Source organism: Ovis canadensis, chromosome 5, assembly GCF_042477335.2.
Source record: "Ovis canadensis isolate MfBH-ARS-UI-01 breed Bighorn chromosome 5, ARS-UI_OviCan_v2, whole genome shotgun sequence".
NCBI lineage: Eukaryota > Metazoa > Chordata > Mammalia > Artiodactyla > Bovidae > Ovis > Ovis canadensis.
In genome coordinates, this window is record NC_091249.1 from 70,943,441 (window position 1) to 70,959,807 (window position 16,367).

Here is a 16,367-nt window from a genome sequence, read left to right on the forward strand (position 1 = left end):
GGACACAACTTAGTGATTGAAGGACAACAGCCTGGACAAGGACACCTTGATAAGATTTCTCATTGGGAACATCATTCTGCCTGCAGCGTGGGAAAGAGATAGGATGGAGGGAAGCCCAGAAGATGCTGCCACAATCTAAGAGAGAGATAAAGGTTGCCTACACGGCAATGGGGATGGAGAAGAAGTTTGTACCTGTTGGACAAACTGATTGATTGATTCTGTGTGTGTGTGTGTGTGTGTGTGTGTGTGTGTGTGTGTGTGTGACATGGTGGTAAGGGGTGGTATCAAGCAAACTGAAGTCAAGAATGAGGTGTCTCACCAGAGCAAACCAGGAGATGACTGGAAGTAGAAGAAAATGAAGGAAAACCAGATCGTTGGTTTGAGTGCTAATGAGTTCAGTTTTAGAGAGGTTACACGTGTGTGATAGCCAAGAGGGGATATCCAGAAAGCCTGAGGCCTGAAGCTCAGGACACAGGTCTGGGCTGAAAAGTAAATTTGGGAGTCATCAGCAAACAGATTAGAACCAACACCTTGTGTGTGGAGATGATCCAGGGACAAGTCAACATAACTAGAGTTGACAGGTCATTTACTCTGCCAGCACCCACTGTATATACACCCACTCTTAATCATTACAACCACTCTCTTAGGTATCATCCCCATTTTGTGGATGGAAAAACCAAGGCCAGGAGTGGTTGTCCAGTAAGAAGCAGGGTTCAGATTCACAGCAGGCCCATCTGGCATCACAGCCTACACCCTGAACTGTAACACAACTGGTTCTGTGTCAAAACAGACCGACTGAGGAGAGGAGGAGGTCAAGCTGGGGAAATCACCATTTAAGTGACAGGAGGAGCAAATTTCAAAGGAGACTGTTAGGTAGGGAGTGGAGATGGGGGGCTTATCACTAACAAGGTCAACTTTTAAAAACATTCTCACCACAAACAAGGTGACTGAAGCTGCCCCTTTAAAACTTAGGCTCGCACTGCATTTATTAACATACTTGTCTGATCATAAAAGTAATGCTTTATCCTTGTAGAAGGTTTAGAAAATACAGAGGATACAGAATAGAAAATAAAAATCGCCCCTATTCTACTACCTAGCAATAATTGCTGGAACTGTTCAGCACACATCCCTTCAGACAGGTTCTACACATATAAAAACAACTGGATATTTCTTGAAAACATTTTTAACATTTTATTTTGAAGGCATGTTTTATTGTTTCTAACATGCACATTGAAAATTGCATATTTATTGCTTCTAAAGATGTACATCTTGAAGTCAGGATGTCTCTTATAATCAGTGCGTTTTAGGTCTTACAGGTAAATGGCAGCTTTTTGTTCTTAGCTGTACATGCGAGAATGCTGAATTTTGCAATTGATGGCATCTTAGATAGGGGAAATATGGTAGGTAAGATACCCGCATCTTTCAAAATTCAAAATATACCAAAAAGTGTCCAGGTGTCCAGGAAGAGATCTCTTTCAGTTCTGGCTACTCCAGTGTTCTTTTCTGGAAGCAGGGGTTTTCTAGCTCCCTGTCTACTCTTTGAGATTTATTTTAATGTATGTAGGGAACATTTCATGCAAAGATGGACTCGATAAAGGACAGAAATGGTATGGACCTAACAGAAGCAGAAGATATTAAGAAGAGGTGGCAAGAATACACAGAAGAACTATACAAAAAAGATCTTCATGACCCAGATAATCATGATGGTGTGATCACTCATCTAGAGCCAGACACCCTGGAATGTGAAGTCAAGTGGGCCTTAGAAAGCATCACTACGAACAAAGCTAGTGGAGGTGATGGAATTCCAGTTGAGCTATTTCAAATTCTGAAACATGATGCTGTGAAAGTGCTGCACTCAATATGCCAGCAAATTTGGAAAACTCAGCAGTGGCCACAGGACTGGAAAAGGTCAGTTTTCATTCCAATCCCAAAGAAAGGCAATGCCAAAGAATACTCAAACTACTGCACAATTGCACTCATCTCACATGCTAGTAAAGTAATGCTCAAAATTCTCCAAGCCAGGCTTCAACAATACATGAACCATGAACTTTCTGATGTTCAAGCTGGTTTTAGAAAAGGCAGAGGAACCAGAGATCAAATTGCCAACATCCATAGGATCATGGAAAAAGCAAGAGAGTTCCAGAAAAACATCTATTTCTGCTTTATTGACTATACTGAAGCTTTGACTGTGTGGATCATGATGAACTGTGGAAAATTTTGAAAGAGATGGGAATACCAGACCACCTGACCTGCCTCTCGAGAAACCTGTATGCAGGTCAGGAAGCAACAGTTAGAACTGGACATGGAACAACGGACTGGTTCCAAATAGGAAAAGGAGTACGTCAAGGCTGTATACTGTCACCCTGCTTATTTAACTTATATGCAGAGTACATCATGAGAAACAGTGGGCTGGAGGAAGCACAAGCTGGAATCAAGACTGCCGGGAGAAATATCAATAACCTCAGATATGCAGATGACACCACCCTTATGGCAGAAAGTGAAGAGGAACTAAAAAGCCTCTTGATGAAAGTGAAAGAGGAGGGTGAAAAAGTTGGCTTAAAGCTCAACATTCAGAAAACTGGGTCGCAGGAGTGGACATGCCTTGTGGCCGTGCACACACATACTGCTGTTAATAAAACTCAAGGTTTTTTGGGATTTCACCAGTTTTTCTACTGATGTCCCTTTTCCCCATAATTCCATCCAGGAGGATATATTGCATTAGTCATCATGCCTCTCTCTTCTGATCTTTGACAGTTACTCAATCTTCCCTTGTCTTTTTCCATGACTTTGACAATTTTGAGGAACTAGTTGGTATTTTGTAGACTATCCCTTAATTCAGATTTGTCTGATATTTTTTTCTTAAAGGATTTTTTTCTTATAGGTTAATAATCCTTTTTTACTAATAGGATAATAATCTTACATCTAGTTTTGGTATTGTCTGTCAAATTCCTGTACCATATTGACATTGACATTGAAGTAGCTCAGTCGTGTCTGACTCTTTGCAACCCCATGGACCGTAGCCTACCAAGCTCCTCCATCCATGGAATTTTCCAGGCAAGAATATTGGAGTGGGTTGCCATTTCCTTCTCCAGGAGATCTTCCCAACCCAGGGATCGAACCTGGGTCTCCCGCATTTTAGGCAGACACTTTACCGTCTGAGCCACCAGGGAAGTGTCTGCACTATATCTCTGCACTATGATGTTACTTTATTTTTTCCATTTTCCATACTCTAGTCTCTAGATTTGAGTCACTAAGTCAAGTCCAAATTTAAGAGGGAAACCTTAGTGAAATTGTAGTTATCATTTACCTTATGAGAGTGAGCATCTGTTCATGTGTAAGAACCTACCTGTGTTTTCTAAAACTTTACTATTTTGCCCATTTTTCTGTGGAGTTTGAACATCAATTTATATGAGAAATGAGCATGTTTTCTGTAATGCAAAGTAAACATTTTCCCCCATTTCACCATTTCTTATAGTTTTTGCTGTGTTTATTGCGATAGGGACTTTGACAGTTTCTATCTTCTGTTTATGTGGACTATTTAATACAATTTAGATATATTAAGCCTAAGGTTCTGCCAGAAGGGGAAGTGAGAGGGGTGTAGCTTTGCAACTGTCATCTGGGGGTAAGAGTCCAGCTTTCTCATTGCCTACATCGATAGCTGAAAGGGAAGACTCTAGAAGTAGGGGTAGGAAGGGGAGGTTCTGACTCCTTAGCAGCCCTCGCTAATACCTCCCTGGATGAAAAGGGTGGGAACTTGTTACTGCTTTCCTTCAGTGATGTCAGTTTGGGGTGGAGGGAGAATCTCACCTTGTTTCTGGTGGGTGGTGGTGAGAGTCCTGACTCTTTGCTGGGCGTCCTATGAGACACTTCTAGGCAGGGAGAAGGGGGGATGTTTCATCACTGCCAGGGAGGGGTGGACTCCCAGGTGCCTCATGGGGGCCTCACCGGCCCTGTAGTGCCAGGGGGCTCATTACCACCTGGTGGGATGAAAGTTCTGGATTCCCACTTGGCCTTCTCTGACCTCATCTGCATGGAGATGTTGCACTTCTTCCTTACAGACTCTTAAAGGTGGGAGTCTAGGCTCTCATTCAACCTTTGCTGACATGTGTTCTCTGATAGATGATGTTACTTCGTGCTAAGGCCACAAAAACCTATGGTAGCTCTACCTATAGTGAAATCTTCAATTTTCTCTTATGATGGAATATCTAATAAGGATTACATGGAGAGTGGGATTTAGTACCTGAGCTTAATTCTCCAAGTTGCAGCTGTCTCATCCTGAGCAGCAGTTCAGCTTCTCTGAGCCTCAGTGTCCTGATTTGCAAAATGGCGATAACAACAATTACATTATAGCGCTATTTGGAGTCTTTAGGTTGGTGATAAATGCGCAGCTTCTAGCTCCTAGCAGGGTTGAAAAATGACCCATACTGTCATCACTGTTCCCATCAATGTCTTTGTCAACTCTCATTGTCACTTTAACTGAAAATATCCAACACAGTTTTAGGTGAATGTGAAACACATAGAAACCAAATTCTGGCTCCTTCTGTGAGAACGCTGGAATGGTTAGTAGCCAGTTTCTATGGATTCGAGAGAGTTGCAATCTAAGCCAGGAGGCAGGAACAGGCCCCAGAGCTATGTGTGACCTGCAGGAAATTACCTCTCATTAAAAGCACTGTGTTTTCCCTCTGGGTATGGACCCACTTCAGCAATAACTAGCGCAGATTTGGGGTTCTTGAGGTCAAGATAGGCAATCAGAAAATCTTTTTCCAGACATTTAACTCTTCCTCTGCTGTGATCCAGCTCCTTAGATGGGCATGTAACAAGGCACAACACATTCAAGCAGGCTCTTCATGCACCTTGAATCCCTGGAGCCATGCAACAACCTGGTGAGGGAGGGAGGGCATTTGCAGAGGAGGCGGGGGGACAAGGGTGAAGGCTCAGCGAAATAATAACTTGTTTAATAAAGCAAACAAGCAGCTGAGACAGGAGCCACCTAGTTAATAAGGATCATCTTAGTTTGGGTTCCTTTGGAAGCTGACCCCGAGCCAAGGACCTGATTGTGAGTGGTCTAATTGGGAGGGGAGCCAGGAAACATCAGGAAGGGAGTGAGAAGGGAAGGCAGCCGATAAAGAATGCTTTTTCAAGCAGTTTAGTGCTGGGCTCACTGGAGTGCAATCCTGCTGTAGGGCGTACCCCTCAGAGCTCTCCCACCTGAGAAGAGAACTGCTGTAGTATTTATCCCTTGCCCCTCAGAGCCCTTGGCGGCGGCTGCTCCTGGGGGCGTTCATTCCCTGACATCTGTAGCTCTCTGTTAGCAGGGCCTCCTCTGCCCATACATCAGGCGTGGATGCTTGGCAGGCGGGCAAGCACACACAGCAATGTTGAATGGTAAGGCTATGTGTAGGGCATTTCCTTCAAGACGTTACATACCCAGCACTGTATCAACGGCAAGAGATGCAGTAATGGTCAAGACAGACATACTGCTTGTTCTTGTGGATTTCATTACTTAGTGGGAAAGATCAACAAGTAAATATATAATTTAATAAATAACGAATATATAATTTAGTAAACAGACACCCACACAATACAAAGTGATAAGGGCTGTGCTGATGGACGTGGTGATGCTTGGGAACATATAGGAGGAGCCTCCATTTCAAGATTAGGAGGACCAGGGGAGAATTCCCAGAGGCAATGACGCCTCAGTGATTTAAGTTACTGTACTCTCTTATGACTGAGGTTTCCACAACCCTGTTCCCTCTGCACAGAACCTATTATCCTCTGTCTCCTGCTGGCTTCTCCTACACACTCTTCCCATCCCCACTTATATGTCCCTTCTTCAGTCAGGCCTTTCTGAATCTTCACACTAGGTTCTACTTCTCATCAGTATGCTTCCATGGTGATCAGTATTTCTATTATCACTAAGTAGGAGGAATGCATGCCTGTTATGTTGCTGAATCCGCAGTACTTGGCCCTGTTTTTAACACATAGTAATGTCATCATCATCCATGGAATGAAGGAATAGATGATCTGCCATAGAAAAAGCCACATACTCTGCTGAGGCTAGGACCCCAAGGAAGCAGGCATTGTAAGTGCAGATATAATGAGTGATAGGTTCAGCATTCTGAAAAAGAATTTTTTAAGGCAGAATGTGTTGAATTCAGAGATAATGCAGGCACTTCTCAGTTTGCTGAGGCAAATGGTGGCACTCTGCCAAGAAGTGGAAAGGAAATAAAGGATGTCTATGGTGTCCACCCACCTGCCTTTCCACAAGTTCAACTGCCCACTTTCTGAATAGCTACTACATGTCAGGGATCATCTTCTGGGGTCTCAGAGAAAAATACGAATGCAGTGTCCATTCTAGTGAGCAAGACTGTGAGCTCCACAAGACTGGAAGAGAAAGCACACTCAAGATGATAGATATAAGGTCAGACCAGGGAGATGCTGGGATCATGAGCATAACCCAAGATAGAGAGGGGCACCAGAGGGCAAGATTCCCTCCTCGGGACTTTTGAGTCACAGCACGAATAGTTTGTTATTGTTGGATGGAGAGAACAATCCTATGCTCATAAAGTCAGCGGTATTGCCTGTGAAATATACGTCACGTTTCAGTGTGCTCTGGAGACCCAATTCAAATCTCAGCCCTGTCATCACGATAAAAATGAAAACCCACAGGGACAATTTTGGTTAAATGTTGAGCAGGAGTCATCAAAATCCTGGGAATAGGGTAAACAAACCCTTCTACTTTCAGCTATTTTCAGGACCTAGGATAGTAGGATAGTAATTTCATAAGGAAATCCTCACACTGGATAGAGTTCAGCTAGGTCCACGAGAGATTTGCCAATAAAAATGCTACCAGATCATCGTAGAGGGAGAAATCAGGTCTAATTGGTAGACTGGGGAAACCTTCTCAGAGGAAAGTTTGAGCATGACCTTAAATGAGGAGGAGCATTTGGGCTGTAGGAAGACACAGTTGCAGGAATTAACTTAAGTACAAACAGAATGTGGAAGTATAGAGTATGTTCAGGGAGCTCTAGGTCATATGACTGGGACAGAGTTTACATAAAGAGTATGTAAGGACACCAGAGTGAAAATGAGATTGAGTTCAGAGAATCCAACAACTTGATTGCTATACCAAGAAAATGGATTGATACCTGTCAGCTTCAGGCAGCTACTGAAGACCCCACAAGTGGTAGCAAGGTTTGCTCAAAGAGAGCTCTGGTGACTGTATGGAAGGGTGATTTCAGGACTAGAATAAAGATGAATTAGGAGGCTCAATGTTGGCTTAAAACTTGACATTCAAAAAACTAAGATCATGGCATCTGGTCCCATCACTTCATGGCAAATAGATGGGGGAAAAGTGGAAGCACTGACAGATTTTCTTTTCTTGGGCTCCAAAATCACTGCAGATGGTGGCTGCAGCCATGAAATTAAAAGACAGTTGCTTCTTGGAAGGAAAGCTGTGACAAAACTAGACAGTGGAAAAGCAGAGACATCACTTAGTGACAAAGGTCTGTCTAGTCAAAGCTATGGTTTTTCCAGTAGTCATGTACAGATGTGAGAGTTAGACCATAAAGAAAGCTGAGCACTGAAGAATTGATGCTTTCAAATTGTGGTGCTGGAGAAGACTCTGGAGAGTCCCTTGGACAGCAAGGAGGTCAAACAAGTCAATCCTAAAGGAAATCAACTGTGAATAGTCACTGGAAAGACTGATGCTGAAGATGAAGCTCCAATACGTTGGCCACCTGATGCTAAGAATTGACTTATTGGAAAAGATCCTGATGCTGGGAATGATTGAAGGCAAAAGGAGAAGAAGGCAACAGAGGATGAGATGGTTGGATGGCATCACTGATGCAATGGATGTGAAGAATTTGAGCAAACTCTAGGAGAGAGTGAAGGACAGGGAAGCCTGGCATGCTGCAGTCCAGGGGGTCGCAAAGAGTCAGAAGTGACTTAGCAACTGAACAGCAATGACAAAGGAAGCTCTAGGGACACAGAGGGCCTGGACTCCAGCAGTAGGAGAGGTAATGAAAAGGAGGAGACTGCTGGTAAGACACTGTGACTCATGAGGATGTTGAAAACCAAGTCCACGTTGACCTACATGTCCAGTTTGATGGTATCATTAAGAGAGGAAACTCAGGTAAGCTGCAGTCTCCACCCCACCCCATTCCCTCCTCCCCTCACTCTCCTTTCCCAGAAGCCTTCATGCTCCTAGACCCTCCTAGGTCCCCCAACTTGCTCTCCATCCAAGCCTGCCCTCTTTTGGCAGAAACAACTCCCACCCCGCCCCCCACCCCCCAGCCTAGCTTTCCCCAGCCTGGCTTTCCACTGCCTGGCTTTGGGACTTTAGGAAAAATAACCTCTTTGAACTTCCACTTCACCTTTTGAAATTGGAAGTCTGAAACCCAGGATTGAATCCACCTCCATAGCTCTACATTTTTCCAATTTACATCCTCCACTAGGACCAAACATACTCAGGGGTTAAGCTTTCTGGGCATCGTCATGGTCCTGCTAGATATTGCTAGGTACACAAGGCACAGGGCCTCACCAAGAAACTTAGTACTAACAGCAGAATTTCAAGCAGCAGCCAGAGAGGCAGATCTGGAAAGGAAGGGGTGAACTTGTTTTCAGAGGTACTTTTCTGATTCTCAGATCCTTTCCTGTAGCCATTCCTATTCTGGTTCCTGGTGAAAGCACTTGTGTTGACCAGCAGCACCACAGATGACTCAGCAAAGTGAGGGCTTCAACCACCATCTGCTCAAGGCATCCAGCTCAGCAGATGTGCCCTGGGCATAAGACTGAGCAAGCTGGACACCAGCACACAGGTGGCCTTGCACCTGGGCTTCACACACCCTGATCTCTCCATTTCCAGGACTCTTTTGAATTAAAACAAGGCTCTCTTTGGGTAGATCCTGGAAGCTGGAGTGCCAGCATGCATGCATGTTAAGTTGCTTTGGTCCTGTCCAACTCTGTGACAGGCTCCTCTGTTCATGGGATTCTCCAGGCAAGAATACTGGAGTGGGTTGCCATGCCCTCCTCCAGGGGATCTTTCTGACCAAGGATCAAACCCAGGTCTCTTAAGTCTCCTGCATTGTCAGGCAGGTCCTTTGCCACTAGCGCCACCTGGGAAGCCCATAAGCACCAGCTTCACCTAGAAGCTCATTAGAAATGCCAATTCTTGGGCTCTTCCCAACCTACGGAATCAGAAACTGTGGGGTGGGCCCAGCTAGCCTTGATGTGACATGCCTGCAGGAGATTCTGTTACCTGCCAATGTTGGAGAATAGATGAATTGAAAGATGGAGAGAAAGAAGAAAAAGGCATCACTATGGCTTGCCGCATTATTGTGAGCTAAAGGCAGACCCAGTAATATAAGGTGGTAAAACTTTAGAATGGATGGAATTTAATTTTTGTGAATTAAGTAGACGCTTTAGCAAAGCCTAGCAACATCTCTATGGACAAAGAAAGAAATTACCCAGGAGCCTTAAGTCTAAAAAAATCAGGTAATTAAGGCAAGTAAGTGCTGAGTTTTTATTTCCATCATCTAAATGTGTGGGTTTCAGGACCTACTCTTTTTCTCTTTTAAAAGCTCTATAACCTTTGATTTAAACGCAATCTAAATACAAACCCCAAATGTAAAAAGATAATTGGGTTGCACTCTAGGGAAGGGGGGAGGGAATCAGATCTCTGTCTCTTGCCACAGCCTCCCAGCCACGCCCCGTTCCTCCCCTCTTCCCTTAGCCCTCAGGGCTCCAGGCAAGGCCCATTACTGCAGAAAATAGGTTTAATTCCCCCTTCATATCGCATACCCGATTCAAAGGCCTCAGGGAAATTCTATCATATTCCTAGGACAGGCATTTTAATTAATACAAAAAGAAAATTTGTTTTTGTTGTGATTGTGTTTTTCCCTAAAGACTCAGGACAGAGAAAGGGGAGGGGATCTTCAAGGCAGAGAGGCCCTTACAGGATCGAGGTGAGTGCCACGAAAATGCGAGTGTTCACATTGCCTTTGCACTTTGCATCTCTGACACTGAGCCACCTGTCTAGGGATGTGTTCTCGGTAAACACCAGGCATTGAACCCAACAATCTGGGCAGCCTGTTAAACTGCCAACTGAGGAAGCGGGAGTGACTCAGTCTTTATGCCTATCACTGTGCTTTGCTTAGGCAGCTGCACTGAACTATGCCAGTTTTTTGTTTTTTGTTTTCCCCTGAAAATAAAAGCCCACCTGGATTTGCCTGCCCATTTGCAGCCTTCTAGAAAACCAGAAACCTGAATGCAGCAGCTGTTCAGTCTCCTCATAAGTACGTGTGAGTCAAGACTTCTTGTCACAGAAATGTCAGCCAGATAGGCTTGTGGGCACCTTCTAGCACAGTGGTTTGGGAACTATTTTTTCTTTTAGACAAGCAACTTTGTCTTCAAAATAAATGCTACCCAGAAGTAGATAAAAAGAGAGTTCATCCCATTTGCTCCTTCTGTCTTTCCCAGTCCCTACCCCCATCACCCACTGACCCTGAAAGACACAACAAAGCCTAGTTAGAAGCCCCCTGACACTTTGCAGAAAAAGACTGATGTCAAGAAGTCAAAGGCCTTTTCACAGGTAACAGGGCTTGAAAGGATCAGAACCTAGATTAAAAATTAGTCTCTGGTTCTGAGATCTTGCCGATACAATTCATTGAGCCCATGAAATGACTCACTCTGGGCTGCCATAGTTGCTAGGTGCTCACCCATTCATTCTACAAGCAATTATTTATTGAGCACCTGATGTGTTCCTAGGACTACCTAGCTGCTGTGGACTCAGTGGTACACCGAAGAAGACGAGGTCCCTGTCCTTACAAATTCTATTGCAGAGTAAATATGTGATTCAAATGGCCACATGAATAAACAAAATTGCAACCGTTATTTATGTTACGAATAAGAAGCAGCGGCTGCTCTAAGAACTGATGACAGGGCTTGTCCCAGGTGAATTTCAGCCCCCCTCTCCTGTTCTTTAGGGAAAACCATAATTACAAAAATTATGACAGGAGGATTTTCCCTCCTCAGAGAAATCAAGATGGTTTCCCTGAGATGTAAAACCACAATTGAAATCTAAATGTTTAGTGGTTCACCAGGCAAATAAGACAGGAAAGAGCATTCCTGGCAGAGGGAACAGCATGTAGCCAGAGTATGGCAAACTTCTAGGCAAGAATGAGTGAGGTGGGCTGGCTGAGCACCCCCAGGACTGTGGCAGATGAGTTCAGAAGGCTCTCTTATCCTGAGAGCAATGAAAGGCCGTGAGAAATTTTAAAGTTGGGGAACGAGCAACTTCTGCAGTCAGACTATTGTTTTGAAATGATTTTTGTGCTTCCAGGGTGAAGCAGAGATTGAAGAAGTGCCTGAGGCCAGGCAGAAAGCACTCTTCGGAGGGCAGAGACGAGGATGGCTTGTTCCAGAATGATGGCGACTGGGATGGAGAAGTGGATGAACTGAGGAGCAAGAAATGCATTAATGCGGACAGGATTCTGGAGTGGAGGTGGGCAGGGGATGACGACAAGGAAGACGGTGAGGATGACATCCAGTGTATGACTAGTGCACAGAGAGTAAACACCGGACGTGGCTCCTCTCTCATTTGCCAACCCAGTGGTTCTCAACCCTGGATGTACATTACAATCACACAGAAAAAACATACTAGTATTCAAGCCCTATCCCCGGAGATTCTGGCTGACTTGCTTGAGTGAGGTCTGAGGTACTTTCCCCCAGCTCCTAGGCTGCTTCCAATTTGCCACCATGGTTAACAACCGCTATTCTAAACCATCTCCCAGAGGACCTTACGTGGCTCCTTCTCTATCTGATTGAGTGTCATCATCAACAGAGAATGCGTCAGTTGCAAATTGACTTGCCTACTGAAAAGAAATACACAGAAATCCTGGCATATAAGATAGAACAGACTAAGAAGTGACCAGCTATACCCAATCAAGGGAAGGGGAAGCAACACAGTAGGCTAGAAAGGGCCCTAAACTTAAGAGAAGTTGCAAGCTCTGCCACTAACAGGCAACTTTCGCCATTCTGTCCAATGAAGGCACTGGACTAGACCAGTGGTTCTCAAACTTGAACTCACATCAGTGTCATCTGGGGGCCTGGTTCAAACACGGATTGCTGCCCCTGCACTCAAGAGTGTGTGACTGAATAGGCCTAGGGTGGCACCTGGGAATCTGAATTACTAACATCTTCCCAGGTGATATTGATGCTGCTTCAGGAGCCGGGCTGAGGTGCCATTAACAGAGAAAGAACTCCAGAAGGATCCATTGTTTATTGTGGACAGAGATCCTATCTTTATTTAAATTTTGATATTTTATTCATATGGTTTTACATTATTTTGATTTTTAAGAACTATTTTATTAAAATACAATTCATTTGATCACTGAGTGTTTTTAGAGCCCCATGACATTTTGGACCTAAAGGTGAATTCACCTGACTCTAATCCCTCCAGGCCAAGGGCCACTGGCAATAATCACTGAGCTCTATGACTTCAAAGACCCTTCCAGCTCTAACATTTCCTTAAAACAGAGAGGCAGGAGGGGTGGTGCTAAAGAGAAGGCATTCTGGAGCCAAGCTGCTATGTTCAAGTGCTCTGCTATTTACAAGCTGTGTAACGTTAGGGAAATTGCTAAACCTCTCTGGGCCTTCGTTTTTCCTTAGCCATGAAGTCATGATAATAATACTGATCACATACGTTTATAGTAACTGAGTATAGTTTATAGTAACACACATAAAGCAGAGTGTGGGCTGAATATTGTAAGCAGTCAGTGTCATCAGCAAATACCTCTTGTTTCCGTCATCTCTGAAGGTTCCCTTCTGATTACGTATACCCTGACTTCTTTGAGACCTGAGAATAAACCGTTCTCCCCCCTCACCAAGGCTTCCTATAGTTTATCAAGTCATATAACTTGTTCACAATTTTCCAGTTTGTCCCTTGTGGATTTGCACTACCTTTATTCCAAAGATGCAGTATGTAAGGTTAGAAACATGAAATGCAGCATCTTAAATGAAAGTCTTTAGAAAGATCAAGACAAACCTTTTGGACTGATAATCATTATTTCAGTTCAGTTCAGGCACTCAGTTGTGTCCGACTCTTTTCGACCCCATGAATCACAGCACTCCAGGCCTCCCTGTCCATCACCAACCCCCGGAGTTCACTCAAACCCATGTCCATCGAGTCGGCAATGCCATCCAGCCATCTCATCCTATGTCGTCCCCTTCTCCTCCTGCCCCCAATCCCTCCCAGCATCAGAATCTTTTCCAATGAGTCAACTCTTCGCATGAGGTGGCCAAAGTACTGGAGTTTCAGCTTCAGCATCAGTCCTTTCAATGAACACCTAGGACTGATCTCCTTTAGGATAGACTGGTTGGACCTCCTTGCAGTCCAAGAGACTCTGAAGAGTCTTCTCCAACACCACGGTTCAAAAGCATCAATTCTTCAGCACTCAGCTTTCTTCACAGTCCAACTCTCACATCCATACATGACCACTGGAAAAACCATAGCCTTGACTAGATGGACCTTTGTTGGCAAAGTAATGTCTCTGCTTTCCAACATGCTATCTAGGTTGGTCGTAACTTTCCTTCCAAGAAGTAAGCATCTTTTAATTTCATGGCTGCAATCACCATCTGCAGTGATTTTGGAGCCCCCCCAAATAAAGTCTGACACTGTTTCCACTGTTTCCCCATCTATTTCCCATGAAGTGATGGGACCAGATGTCATGATCTTCGTTTTCTGAATGTTGAGCCTTAAGCCAACTTTTTCACTCTTCTCTTTCACTTTCATCAAGAGGCTTTTTAGTTCCTCTTCACTTTCAGCCGTAAGGGTGGTATCATCTGCATATCTGAGGTTATTGATATTTCTCCCAGCAATCTTGATTCTAGCTTGTGCTTCTTCCAGCCCAGCATTTCTTATGATGTCCTCTGCATAGAAGTTAAATAAGCAGGGTGACAATATACAGCCTTGATGTACTTCTTTTCCTATTTGGAACCAGTCTGTTGTTCCATGTCCAGTTCTAACTGTTGCTTCCTGACCTGCATCCAGGTTTCTCAAGAGGCAGGTCAGGTGGTCTGGTATTCCCATCTCTTTCAGAATTTTCCACAGTTTATTGTGATCCACACAGTCAAAGGCTTTGGCATAGTCAATCAAGCAGAAATAGATGTTTTTCTGGAACTCTCTTGCTTTTTCCATGATCCAGTGGATGTTGGCAATTTGATCTCTGATTCCTCTGCCTTTTCTAAAACCAGCTTGAACATCAGGAAGTTCACGGTTCACATATTGCTGAAGTCTGGCTTGGAGAATTTTGAGCATTACTTTACTAGCATGTGAGATGAGTGCAGTTGTGCAGTAGTTTGAGCATTCTTTGGCATTGCCTTTCTTTGGGACTGGAATGAAAACTGACCTTTTCCAGTCCTGTGGCCACTGCTGAGTTTTCCAAATTTGCTGGCATTAGTCCTCACTAAGTAGGAGTTTCTACTGTTTGTTAACATCCTGTGTAAACTAACTCCTTTCCTAAACTCATCTGCCTGGAATGGCCTCTCCTCTCATATCAAAATCACATCCATCCTTTAAGAAAGTGTGGCATAAAAGCACATACTCATACAATGGAATACTACTCAGCCATAAAAGGACTAAATTTTGCCATTTGCAGCAATATGGCAATATGGATGAACTTGGAGGGCATTATGCTAAGTGAAATCCATCAGGCAGAGAAAGACAAATACTGTATAATTTCACTTATCTATGAAATCTGAAAAATATAACAAACCAGTGAATATAACAAAGCAGCAGCAAACTCACAGCTATGGAGAACAAACTAGTGGTTACCACTGGGGACAGGGAAGCAAAGAGGGGTAATGCAGAGGTAAGGGATTAAAAGGTACAACCTGTTGAGTGTAAGATAGGCTCAAGGGCGTACTATACAACATGCAGAATGTAGCCAGTATTTTGTAGTAACTATAAATGGAAAGTAATCTTTAAAAATTGTACAAAAATAAAAACTAAAAAAAAGAAAATCATGTCCAGCCCTTGAGATCAGACTCAAGTGTCAGCCATGGCGCACCCCTGTGATTTGTTACTGTCACGCCATCCAAGCACACCTCGGAAATCTCAGGGGTTTCCATTCTGTCCCACTATCCTCCGTAAGCAGTTTATCCTTATGCGGGGCAATCAATTCTAGTCTCAGTTCAGCTGGTTGTCAAAGTTGCTTTGGTTGACTGTCAAGCTTTAACCAAGAACCAAAATAACAGAACCCTAAGTTCTATTCAGGGAATTGAACTTGACTTTTGTTTTTGCCACTCAGTTCTCAAGGTAAGCAGTATTCATGCATCAGAACATAAGGGGATGTGTCCTTTCCTCCCGCTGTTGGGCCTCGTTATTGTGCTATGCTTCCACATACAATCTCCCTGAATTAAGTAATATTGTAAGAACGATCCTATAAAACCCATTGCTATGTTAATGTCAGAAAATTTTTATAAAAAACCCGCAGTATGCCTTATTACTCACTGGGGAAATTGTCTGCCTGGTTGAGGACCAGGAAAAAAATGTACTTCTTTTAAGGAACTGGTGAGCTTTAATCTTGTTGATAGCAATGAATCCTGTCCTGTTTTCTCTTTTTCCCTAGTTAGGAGAAAATTCCAAGTGAACACTTTATAGAATGTTTTGATGTGCATTCTTGTTATATTGTTACTATTTCTGGCTTCACGTTATTTTTCTAACTTTGCTCTTTAGTCTTACCTTTTTAACTTTTTGCTTATCAGTCTTTTCAGTCATTTATGTATTTTTTTTTTGCTTATGTACTCCTTTAAAACACTTTGAATTCTTTATAAAAGAGGTTAAGAGATAGATTCCTAATTAATATTTCATTGAAGGTAGATATATCTTATTTTCTTTGAATTTCCAATACTTAACTTGGACCTTAGAAAGTTTATATGTGTTTTGAACGGGAAAGAAGAACGGGACTTCTCTGGTGATCTACTAAGACTTCATGCTCCCAGCCAGTGTAGAGGGGTCTGGGTTTGATCCGTGGTCAGGCAGTTCGAGCCTACATGCCACAGCTAAGGCCAGTGCAGTCAAATTTCTTTTCTATTTATTTTTAATTTTTATTGGCATATAATTGGTTTATAATGGTATATTACTTTCCACTGTATAGCACAGTGAATCATTTATACATACACATAAATTTCTTTTTTAAAAGAAAAAGGAAAGAGGAAGAATAATAAGGGGGAAGGAAAAATTAAAGTTGGTGGTAAAAGTTTCTATATCCTACTAAGACATGTAGTTGAAGAGTGGAAAAAACTCAAATTTTTAGGACATGCAAGATGCACCAAATATTTTAGAACATCTGAACTTCTAAAGGTAC

At 43.3% G+C, this 16,367-nt stretch overlaps 1 protein-coding gene and 1 non-coding gene across 6 annotated transcripts in view; both read right to left on the minus strand.

Moving 5' to 3' along the window:
- PPP2R2B (protein phosphatase 2 regulatory subunit Bbeta) overlaps positions 1-16,367 on the minus strand; it is a 478,597-nt gene that overhangs the window by 424,198 nt on the left and 38,032 nt on the right. The window lies entirely within an intron of this gene.
- TRNAF-AAA (transfer RNA phenylalanine (anticodon AAA)) lies at positions 3,099-3,170 on the minus strand. Its single transcript has one exon. It is a non-coding gene; the product is annotated as a tRNA-Phe (tRNA).